Raw genomic sequence first — 13,085 nt, 5'->3', positions numbered from 1 at the left:
TTTTGTTTTTGTAGATTACCTGAGCTTGATTGTAGGCAGGCAGGCATTCACACCCCTTACAATGCGCGCTCAAATGTCCGGAGTTGCCGCGCTGCACTGTGTCTTTTCTGAATGAAAAATCAGTTGAAAGTGGGCGTTTGTCCGTGTCAGCGCTCTTTTCGCACATTCGTGTTTATTCCCGCGCTGTTGAAATTTCCTTTACGATGAACCACCCTGCTTTGCCATGCAGTCGCACTACCGTTATGCGGAGCGGTTTGTTTCTCGTCATCGATACCCTTCCTACAAGCGCTATCTCCTCCTCGCCACACATTCCTTCATGAAACACGTGGGCAACGTCGGCAATGAGCGTTGAGCCTATCAGGATTTCGCACGTCTTGGCTACACGGTGTTACCTCCGCTTGCGCAGTCGAAAACGCATAAAACGAAGTGACATCCCTGACAAAACTGTATTCAAACAGTCAATAGACTGTCTAAAATGAATTTAGACAGTCTATAGACTGTGTAAACCCATTTTTGTAAGAGATATGTTGATCGCGTATGATAGTAATGCGGGACAAGGCAGAACGGGAGAGTCACTGCGTGCCAGAGCAGGGTAGGAGACAATTCACAACTGATATCCCTCGTATACGGACCAATCGAGAGCTTACTTCCTCGTGACGTCACGTGAATAGGCTGCTGGTGTCACTAACTGTGCCGAAAAAGATGGGAAACGCAAGGGGATAATAATGCGCTCGTTTTTTGTCTTTTCACATGTTGTTTGGGGGCCCTTTAAAACAGCTTCGAATGAGGTAAAAGAACTGGTGTGACCTGTTGCTGAGGCGGATGATGCAGTAGACGGTGGGCATGTACACGGGCCGGCCGTAGTTTCGGATGTGCATCAGGTCTCGGCCCACTCGCATCGACGCCAAGAAGGTCAGCAGCACGCACAGAACGTAGCGGTACGTGCTCCAGAACCTGCACTCGCGTTACAGACCATCATAAAATTACCCTCCAAAAACTCCTAATCATCGTTAAGGGTACACTTCAGGAGTTTTACCAAACGTGGACCTCAGAGTAGACGCGTCCATCGTGTAAGCTGAGCGGTAAGGGTGTTGCGCAGATGTGCTACACAACGTAGGCTTGACTCCCGGCTTCGGTAGCACCACTTCGGCGGGGGCGATAGGCAAAAGCACCCGTGCACTTGGACTTAAGTATACGTAAAAAATCATCGGTAGTCAAATTTAATCCTGTGTACCCTACTGTTGCGTGCCTCATAACCGTGTCTTTTGAAAGCGTAACCCCAGTACATTTAGAGTAGAAGGAACAGTGAAGACACATGACAGGTGTTATCTTTACTGTCTTTAAGGCTATGCTCTTGTGAAACCTGCAACATGTGTAACACACGTGTCTGTTAGTTCTGTCTGTTAGTTCTCATTAATATTGGGTTTACCAAAGAAAACACGAGCCCTTAAAAGTAAGCTTTCCTTCATTCATAGCGAGGGTCTCGTTCTGGCAGACATGATGCCTTCATGTAGTATGCGAGGATTATTGGTCAGCTGCCTGCTCGTAAATAGATCACGTGCTACGTGACGCCAAAAAGTCAGAAAAAAGGGTGTTCCACACTCGCCGCCATGGCTGCGACTGGCGCTGACTGACACTCCTAAGTTTCAATCCACATATATACCATATAAAGTGGACGGAGAGATGACCGCCGCCGTAGCTCAGTGGTAGAGCATCGGACGCGTTATTCGAAGGTCGCAGGTTCGGTCCCTGCCGGCGGCAAGTTATCTTTGCGTCCACTTTACTTTCTTCACATTTATATTCTAATTACTACAAATAACACCCCCTATACCTATCTTGGCATTGCTGTCTGTTAGTTCTCATTAATATTGTGTTTAAAAAAGAAAAAACGAGCCCTTAAAATTAATCTTTCCTTCATATATGTGTACCAAGCTACATGTGTAAGCGAACTCCTTGCAATGCCACCGTGCGGATGCTAATACGAACGCCAAGAAAACAGACGTAGCACAAGCGCTACAATTCATGTTTCTATAGCATACATGGATAAGCAGGCTAGTTAATTGAGGTTGCTGCGTGGGATTAGTTAGAGAATAACTCGCCCAATATTGCAGATCTCGTGGCAACTTGCACAGTTCAGTGCCAGGGATGTCAACTGCCCTAGTTTTAGTGCGTGTCAATGACGTGGCTAATCCGGAAACCCTCCACGGTACTACATTTTCGAAAATCCCGCTTTGACAAATGTCGGAACATATCTACAAAGAGAGCTTACATCTGTAAAACCGATGTATGCGGTCTGTATGAGCTGTGTACGTAATCACCGAATGAGCATTCGAACGCTTCCATAAGAGCCAAACAAGACTTGAGCTTACGGCCAAGAGTTGTCTTGATGTGCATGTTTTAATGCTACGACAGTGCTCGGCGCTTCTGTAGAGAGGTTTAGCCTCACGTAAAAGCCTTAAAGGTACCGCGAGCGCACACCATGTGGCCGGCTTGCAACGTCATGTTTGTTTCCTCCCTATTGCAAAACCCAGCGCCGCTGGGTACCAGCGTCCAGTGCCATGCCTGATTATAGGCCCAGCGTCGCGCTGGATACTGGGCCGCTGGAGCGGCGTTTTACTGGGAGGCGCTGGGTACTCAAGCTCAAAACGGCTCTACAGCGTTAAAACAGCGGTGCCTACGTTCCCTACATAAATAAATTACTAAAAAAAGTCATATAGAAAGCATTAGTGCAATAAAAAAAAAGCCGTACGAAAAAAAAAAAAGAACTCCACCACGAGGATTCGAACTCGCCACCTCACAACTTCAAGCGAGTACTCTACCACTGCGCCACGTTGAAACACGTCAATAGCGCTGTAAAAGAGCTAGTCAATACAGTAAGAAAGCGTTTCGTTTCATATTTCGGAGTCGTGCATTCAAGGAAGACGCGATCTTCCTTTCCAGATCAGGCTTGCTTCTTTATTAGACACAAACAGAGCGTGGCCGGCAACGAATGAAATGCCCAAAATGGGAAGAGCACTAGGTTTCTTTAAGAATTCCCGTTTTAACTCCGAAAATCATCAAATGGATCGAGGAGCCGGGTACAGTTTGACGGCTGTTACTGCCGATTTTAATAGCCGTTCTCGGCCTTGATAATGATGAGCATGTACAGAAGCTTTATGATGACTCGTTCGATAAACACGCGCCTACTGAATTCATACTGAGTAGTTTTGTCGCGCGAGCGACGATATTACTGCGGGGCGGGCGTGTCTGTATTCTGACTTGTAGTTCTAGCGATACCTACAACTATAAAACCGCTCAGCAAAAACAAATACATTTAGCTGAAAAAAAAATGCCGGTGCGTTAGTTCACTAACGCGTACCAGTTGACAGGTATGTGTTCTGACGTATGAGTCAGAGAAGTACCGGCGAGTGCGGCCGGCTGCTTTCGGTGAGCCTACGTTCGTTGCTGAAAGCGCGTCGCATCGACGGTCATCGCTCCTTGTGCGAACACCGTACACAAGAAAAAATGGTTAATTTAGGTTAACGAATGTCCAGACTATACTTTAGAGTAAATCTTACACGTTGCAATTGCGTGTACTTAAACCAAGAAGCGCCGGTGGCATGCGGACAGACTCGGCCGGTACGCTAGGCCTAACGCTCGCTGGGAGCCGCCCTGGGTAGGACCGATATCGGCGCAGATGAGTTGCGATGGTTGAAGTTCCTGCATTTTAGCCTCGAAACCTTTTTAACTGATACCTAACGTATAGCTGAGGTAAGTGGAAGTGCAAGAATTTCCCGAGATGCGTTTCTGGTGTGGCGATATCGAACGACGGCTGTTTTCTGGCCTCTGTTGGAGGGGCCGCGAAGCCAGAGCTCATTTACTTCTGCCAACCGCACGGCGATGTATGATTTGCTCTGTATGTTCAGACCAACGCCTCCAGACTTAGAAACATTACAATATGAAGTCATAAGCGCAACACATCACGGATGCAAAACTGATATATATGATGGGCATGCACAAATTGTGTATTCATTGCTGCTACGTGCTCCCCAAAAATTACCGACGTTATTGGCATTGCATGAATAAGAAAAATAGTGGCAGAAAGCAAAATGATCAGTGTTGGCTGCTTTGGGTTATTAACATAATTTTCTACACATTCGACAGGGAAACATTAAAAGTGACCGTGATTTCACAGATATATGTATATCACATCACGTATATCATGAAAATAGTGCGCATCTCCTCGTCTTTCTCTGCCAAGCTAGAATTTGTGACACATGTTTTGAGACCCATTAGGATAGCATCTATCGGTACCATCGAATCAGACATTCGATATTCAACGATACCAAAGCATTCTGCCGCGCACGATACTGAAAGCAGCGCGCGGCACTGGCAGAACAGTGCAGGCTCCAGTATGTGCCAGCGCACGCCAGTGAGAATTCCAGCGTCTCCAGCGCTTCCCAGTGAGCGCCAGCATCACAGCGGCAAAGCCAGTGGCTCTACCAGTGCGACCCAGCTCTTTCCCAGTGCTTTCACCGGAGTCCCAGTGAATTCGAGCGTATACCAGTGTTCCCAGTGCGGTCCAGCGCCAGAAAACGTACCGGTATCACGCTGGGTGTACTGGAACGGCGCTGGTTTTTGCAATAGGGATACATAGCGTGTTACACCTTCCAATATTCGTGAAGCTCACCGCTGCAACAATGTGTCGAACTTCATCGACAAATACGCCTGCGCTGGCGCGCGTCCTACGTATGTTGTACTTACGCGTAATGCGCAGTAGCTTATAAGCTGCTGAGCGAGAAAATCGTTTAATGTACCTTGTTGATTATGATCATTGATGTGAAACCGGCGTTCCATACTCTCCGAAGCCAATCAATGACATGGTTTATAAGACCACAGATTATAACCAGAGAAACAAGAATAAAATGCGATCACAGACACCTATAATCCTTATTTCTTCGGATGTGTTGACATTCTAAAACTATCCAATGCAACATCACAACATAAAGAGCCTACAAGCCTACGCCTACGCGCAACATTTTATTGGAACACAGTTAATAGTAATATCAGGGGGTTTTTACGTTCCAAAGCAGCAATATCATCATGAGGCACGCCATAGCGGAGGGTTCCGGAAATTTCGACCATCTGGTGTTCTTTAACGTACACTGACATGGCACAGTGCACCGGCCTGAAGTATTTCGTCTCCATCGGAATGGGACCGCCGCGGCCAGGATCGAATCTGCGGCTTTCCGGCCAGCAAGCGAGCACTGTAACCACAGCACGGCCGTGGCGGACTACTGCAACATCATCGAGCAACTTTACTTCACTTCAATGCTTATACGGACGTAAGCAGTATCACTGCGGGTGTAGTGGGCAGTGATAGTTGCAAGGTTAACCGGGCAACGACTCAGTAACAACTTAGTTGCAGGATGACCACGAATCCACCTGAGGAAGGGCTCGTCGTCGGTCATGGCGGACGAGGTGGCGCACGACTTCATGGTGAGCCCCATGGCGATGACGCCCAGCATGCCGCCGCGGAACATGAACAGGTCGGCCAGGTAGTAGGTGATGTACACGGAGGCCAGCGAGAGGCTGCACATGAGGGTCGCCTCGTAGTGCAGGTGGTCGAGCACGTACGCCATGGCGTGGCCCACCGCCTTGCCCAGTACCAAGCTGCCCAGCACGAACCACGTGAACCACGTGGCCACGCCTGCAACCCGCGCCAGTCACGACGTTTCGGCTAGGCACTTTTGTATTTCACATTTATGCAATTTTATACTTGGAGAGAATTAGTACCAAAATGCGCGACGTGTTCCAAGAGTGAAGTTATTAGGTGAAATATGTGCTGTTGCTGCATTTACTGAATACTCTACTTCACTCTCAATTTTCGTGCAGTGTACGAGCCGGCAGTTTTCTGGGCCCTAATTCACAAAAAAATATCTTGTGCCAGAACCTTTCCTCGGAGAAAATTTCAGCCAATTATGATGCATTGCACATTACTAGCGGTAAGTCCAGCGTCATATCATTCACTCACGCGTTGCGCTGACGCTGTCCCAGGCATTGTCCACCACTTCCCAGAAGAAGAATAGTGAGGTGGACACGAGCGCCTCGCCCGCCAGCACAGTCTCCATGATGCGGGCCTTGACTGCGGTCCAGCGTTGACACATCGCAATGCATAAAACGCAAATAGAGAAATATCTAATCACTGAACAAGCACCAAAATATAACTACAATTGAGCAGGCTCACATGCGCGTTACGAACACGCACGCACGCACGCGCACACGCACGCACGCACGCGCACACACACACACACACACACACACACACACACACACACACACACACGCGCGCGCGCGCACACACACACACACACACACACACACACACACACACAAACAAACACACAAATACACACACACACACACACACACACACACACACACACACACACACACACACACACACACACACACACACACACACACACACACACACACACACACACACACACACACACACACACACAAAGACGGCAACTGGCTATAGTTAAGATTACTTCATTACAAATACAACTGAGTGCTTTGACCAATACTCCTCCGTAAAGTAACAGCGTTTATGAGCATTTGCATGACTCCTGTTAAGTTAACGTCGCACGACCACAGCGAGTAAAATTAGCATGTGATGAAGAGTGCTCTGTTAGGCTAACAAAGAGTTGGCACTCACACGGCGAGGGAGCAATGACGTCACTGATGGCCATGGGCTCCTGGTACGACATGAGCAGGCTTGAGTAGAACAGGTCTCGCGTCGGGATGTCCACGAGCCGCGCCGTGTACAGCGTTAGCCCGTTCAACAGGCCTGACAACACTGCGAATGCGGTGGTTTGAGTTAGAGGGCATGCTACATGCACACAGGGAAAAAAAAATAAAAAGATCTCGAAACGTGATGATGCTTGTACAGAGAATAGATACGTCTTGAAACCGTGAGCTGTGGTTGTCCCTCCGCCTGAAATAATATCCTATAAAATGTCACAACCTAAATATAAATGTAAGCTCCGCTCACAGCTGTCGCTGCACCACCCAGAGAGAATTACCGTAGGTGACTTATCCAATCGCACTTGCACAATTCATTGACGTCAAGCATGTCTCGCGTAATTAAGGCAGTCGATTTTCGCATTCTCATGGCTGGTTTTTTTGTCAAAAAGTCTTCAACTACTTGGCTAATTTCAGCAAAGATTCCGACGTCACTGCTCGGGAGAACGTAACAGTTTAAGCAGGGACGACGATCTTTTAATTATTAATACGCATAGTACTTACACTAGCAGTGAAGCAGTACTTATGGTTACAAAGGAAACCACCTAGCGCGACTTTCTATGAATGGCAGGCGTGCTGCAGTTCTGGAGACGGAGCTTGTGTTCATTCTTAGATTGTAGCCGACTGCAGTTAATGGAAGGAGAACAATTGGGCAGTCGTGACGAACATAAGCCATGACACTGAATTTCATGTCGCGGGGAATGAGTGTCCACCATCTGAAAGCGTACAAATGTGCATGCGCGATTGAAGTATGGAAAGTGAAGCGTGTTTTCGCGTCTTTATTTAAAAGATAGCTTTAGAATAGTATACCCCGAGTGCAGAATCGACTTAAGTTGTCGCCACCGCATATGAGTCATAACAGTAACCGCTCTTTCGGTTGTCCTTCCGGCCCTTATTTTTCGACAGAACTGGGCGTATCTAAGCCGTCTCTAAAGCTCCCTGCGTTGATCGAGTAAAGATGCGCTCGAGGGCCAGCTTTTGGGTGAACGACCAGGGGAAAACGTATTCATAAACTATGGCGAGCTTATGGAAGCTTAATGAGACCAAGAAACCGAAGGCGTGGGTTTTTAGTACATTTTTAATGCGATTTCAGTTTATTCACTTCTCTATCCGCTGATGTCGGCGAGACTGGGCTGATAAAATAATTAGGCAGCGTCCTCTGGCTAGTGCGTGGCGCCTATAGCAGCAATAGTAGAAGACATGCGCGTAATCCTGTTGCATCTAGCTGTCTACTGTTTTTCACGGGAATACGAACTGCAGGTCGTGTATGACGTTCAAGACCGGATGGAAGAACCTCTGATAAAGAAATTGCCGTGTGGTAAAGAATTATTAAGATTGCTGTCAGTAGGCAAGGGGTCGGAAGGATGAGTTGAACACCTTTGTGTGGGCTAGTTAACTGGGGACACTATAGTGAAAGACTAAAGTTGTTTTAGATGGATCAATCATACTTTGGTAACATTATTGTGAGTAATTTATTTAAGCGAAAGCCTTAGACGCCTCATCAAACGCGACAAGTGACCGTCGGCGTCAACACGAATGATGCGAAAATCATCATCATCATGGATGACGTCATCCTATCACGTCATCATGACGTCACAGGTCGCCATACTTTGAGACGTCATCTAGATGTCATCATGATGTCATGATCACATGACATGGTCGCTTGGTCAAAGGTGTACCGATCCTGGAGGCATTGCAAAAACACGGGTGGTGCAGAAAGCATGCAAGGCCTCCTATTACGAAGGCAGTGTAAAACCACGTTGAGTGCATAAAACTTTTGAGGGCTTTTCAGGGGAGGAGGGGGGGGGGGCGTTCAATACAATCGACTGAGAAGATGGCGTTCGCCTTCAAGTGGTGTTAGGCGAATACATATGGAACCACGTGACTATTTTTCTTTCATTGTTAGGCTTTAATGCCCCTTTAAGGGCGCAGAACACCTATAGGCTTCTTTTTTTTAACTTTATTATTATTAAACAAAATACAGTAAAACAAAAACATGTTAGCAACATCTGGATCCTTAGCAGAATGCTAGTATGGATCCATGCAACTATAGCATACAGACGAATCAAACTTTAGAAGTATGCGGCATTTACTCCTCATAAGCGGACGTACACAATGCCTCCACCAACGGGTGCGCACTCCGGACTGACGTCACTGAGCCAGACTGCCGCTGATCCCGCCTTCGGAGAACATCGGCGCGTGCATGACGGCCCTATTTCTTTAGTTGCGGAGGCAATCGGCTGCAGTGCTTCGGCCGTCTGTGCGGGGCCTCTCCGTAATTCTTAAATTGCATCCGATTGTAGATAATGAATCACCAACTTGCCGAATCGTCCACTTGATTTGTTCAAAGATAAGAAGCTGTCGACAGGCGGCACTTAGTACCGCTTGAAAGGGTCGCACCACCAACCCGCGTAGGTCTTGTACAACATGCTTAGCAACGTAATGGCTACTCACGCAGTCCGACGGTGCCGAGCGTGAGGCAGGTGACGGCGCAGCTGCACAGCACGTGGTAGGGCATCTGTATGGTCACGGTGTACGTGACGGCGGGCACGTACATGCTGGCGTACACCGGGATGCTGCTCGCCTCGGAGCCCGCGCCGGCGGTGTCCGGACCCGCGAGCACGCCCAGCAGCAGGCCGCACGCCACGCTCACCGTGATCTTGGGCAGGCGCCACACGAGGCTCAGCATGCGGGTCACGCCTGCGAAGCGAGAGGTACTATACAGCAAAGCGCATCTACAGCGAAATAATGTGTACAGCGAAGCACCCCGGGCTATACTGCGGCGAGCGTTACGGCGTACTATCGTTACATCGATGTTCGTCGTGACATAATGTACCTCAATGTCATCTGCCGGTACCTCGTGAATGTTTTACAAAAAAAAAAATTACACCATCTCCCGCTAATGGGAACCATGTGTGGTTGCTAAGCAGCGGGGAGATGGTTAGCTTGAGCCTCTCTGCAGTCCATGCCATTGGTGTCGTCGTGGGATTCTTCAGCGAGGAAAGGAGAGCATGAGCGCCCGTCGTCTAGAGCCACAGAAGCAGAGGCGGCCATCGGCCGCTCGAGCTACGTCAAGACGCCGGAGGCGTCGCTGCTGCCTACTCGTCGCTGGAGAGACTGAGGCGCGCGAGAGGGGGAGTGGAGAGGAGGTGTGCGGAGAGGTTTTGCGCATGCGTAGTAAGGGTGGTCACGCCGCACACCACCACCACCACCGGATTGAACTCCATCATAAGATGCTTCGCATCTAAAAACGAAATTTACCCCCCTAGCTAGCTTTCTTGAAATCCAGTCTGCTACTCTCAATGACCAGCGGTTATCATGCCCTGCCAATGCCCGCTTCTTATTGACTTCGACTAAGGTGTCCTTAACACCGGTTAGTTCCTTGACCCCCTCTATTCTTGTCCCTTATGGTTACACCTATCAGTTTTCTTTCCATGCCTCTCTGCGTTGTCATCAATACCTCCCATATGAATGCACTAATTAATCCGCATGATTAGCCTTGTTTTATACACCAGGTGGGCGACCATCTGCTCACGGCTCCTTCGATCCGAGAGCGGAGTTTGCAAACAGCGGCACATAATGGGGAAGAACAGCAACAGCAGCTCGCACGCTCCTGCTTTATGTTCAGTTCCGTAAGACGGCTTCTGCTGTTGTGTTGGAGCCAACGGATACGCTATTAACTTGCAACGTTCTTCGCATCCCCACGCTGTTACTGATATGGCACACTCACATGCACTGATGATCACGGCGCAGATCACGAACAGCTTAACTTCGTAGTCGTGCGGCCTGCAACACAGAAAACAAAACAAACCAACAATCTTAATTGACGCTCAAGAATGCAAAAAAATCGTGTGGTGAGGTCGCCGTTTTATTGTGCGTGGCGCACATTAACTCTAATTTAATGTCTAACAAGATCATGTGGCTACGCAATCTGATATCTCAACTCATGGCCACAAATTCACTACGTGTTGCGTAACTCGGTTGTCAGCATACAGGCTGAAACCGACTGTAGATAACCAGACTTCTAAGTTCATACTCGTAACTTAAGGTTGCACAAGAAAGAATGCATGTTCATAAGAGGGTACGCCGGAGAAGCGCGAACTCGCACTGTTAATTTAGCACGAAAGGCCACAAATAACTGAAAAAAAATATGACACAAAGAGCGCATGCGCGAAAACCTCTTTGTTCGCAGCACATCGGCTGAGTAGTTGGTGGATAAAAGAAAGTCACAGTTTCGCTGCAAGGGCGAATCAATGAATGCGGTATCAACACATAGGATTTCATTAGGAAGTAAGTCTTGCAGCTAATTAACTCCTTAGCATCCGATCTGGAATAACTCAACAAAACGGTCCCTGCTGCAGCAAGCGAAGCGACCTTCGTGCGGTCTATCGCTTCAAGGCAAACTGATCGGTGAGAGCACACATGTACAAAGGTATAAGCCGTCTGCCGATCCCTGAAAAGACAGCGCGCACGCCACCGCGCCCGACCGATCAAATTACGCAGTGACTGCCGGAGTTACGCAGCTCCACCTCAGATCCGTGTGCAGCTGTGTGTTTCGAGAACAAGAGCGGAACGATTTACAGTACGAAGTATTGCACCATGAGAGAACTATATGCAGCTGCCCCTAATAAAACTTACACGTAGAGATCAACCTTATGAACACAAGCTACGTTTGGAACAAAATGTGAATGATCTATAGTCGTTACAACCTGAGAATATATACAAGCTCGTATGCCGTGCCCGACGAATGTAAAAAATAAAAGTTAGGATCCTAGCGGGAATCGGAGCCAAGCATTCTGTCTGGCAGTCCGGTATTTTACCACAGAGCCAGGCAAGGTCTAGAAACTGCTTTGGAAAAACACCATATGCTGGCGTAATGTCGGCGTAACGTCAGTTGTGGTTGTGGTGCCGGCTATCTAAAATTCCTGTTATGCAGGTGTCATGTCAGGTTAACGTTGATTGTGGTTCCAGTGTTGGATCTGCTTTTTTAGCAATCTAACAAACATTACATCTCGTATTGCTATGATTCAGCAAGCTAAATTCAAGCGTTGCTCGGCCCCGGAGGAATACGCTAACAAAGGTTCACTATGATATTCACATCATCGCACCGTAAAGTGCACTTCGTTTCGATAATACTGAAGTCTGTGCTCTAACGTGAATGCTGACGTTACGTCAGAGCAGAGGTTACCCTTCAAGCGCCAGTATAGTCGACGTTCCTAATAAGCCCACGATGTGCACGCTACTGCGCTTACAGAAACACGTCCATACACCAAGTAACGCTTGGCTCAAAGCCAATAAGTGCAGCATAGACAACTACTCGCTCAGTGCTTCGCATGAAACCGATTCCCACAAGGCGTGGGATCTGCCGACTTTTTTCCTGTGCCAGGCGCTTTTAACACGGCTGCATAGGAAATTCAATATTCCCCTTCCGCACCACGAATAATCTTGTGTGCCCCTTCTGAGGAAGGCTTCTTGCGTTTCTGTCCGGTCAGGTACCGAACCATGATCAGTCTGATCTTCTGTAAAGCTGGGTATGCAGCTTGTTGTGGTTCTTTGTATGCTTCGGCTGAACAGCGCCGAAGCTAAAATACGAACATCGTGACAGAAACTACGAGCTGCGCAAACAGACCCCTCTCGCGCCTACCACGCGAACGAACATAGACTCGGATTTGACGCCACACGACGTGCCACACGCCTTTGGTCGCCACGCATTCAAACATCGTATGGCGGATCGTTTCTCTTTTGCCACAGTTGGGACAGCTATTATTTGGAACCTCGCCTCACTGTGACAGTCTCTGATGAGGGGGCAACGCGTCTCACCGCCGCAGCCAGTCGAACTCTCTAACCACTTCTAGCATGTGGTTGTTGCGCCATCTTTTCCACTTACAGGGCTTCCATCTCTGTTCCTTCTTGTGGGTAATGGAACGACCAACCAGCATTTCGCTAATTCGTGCGAGTGGAAGCCTAGGCAAAACAATCTTCAGCGACATCGCCGTCGACCGAATGCTTGAGGCCCGCTGCTGTTTTCTAGGAGGCATGCGAGTGTTCCGCTTGTGGCCCCCAGCACCTTTCAGACGGTGCACAGGGAAGTTTATTGCATACTAGTGACAACAGTTCTGGTGGACGCGATATTGAGTGTTACGCTTTAAAAGTGCGAGTTGGCGACTTTCCGGCGTGCGTACTCGTGTGAACGCACCTTCATATTTGCGCTACCTACAGTTATACGTCCCCTACACTTTCCTTGGCATTATTGTCTGTTAGTTCTCATTAATAATATGGGCCACGTAGGAATTCTA

This window comes from Rhipicephalus sanguineus, chromosome 11, assembly GCF_013339695.2.
Source record: "Rhipicephalus sanguineus isolate Rsan-2018 chromosome 11, BIME_Rsan_1.4, whole genome shotgun sequence".
NCBI classification, from domain to species: Eukaryota; Metazoa; Arthropoda; class Arachnida; order Ixodida; family Ixodidae; genus Rhipicephalus; species Rhipicephalus sanguineus.
This window is presented reverse-complemented; position numbering follows the sequence as displayed.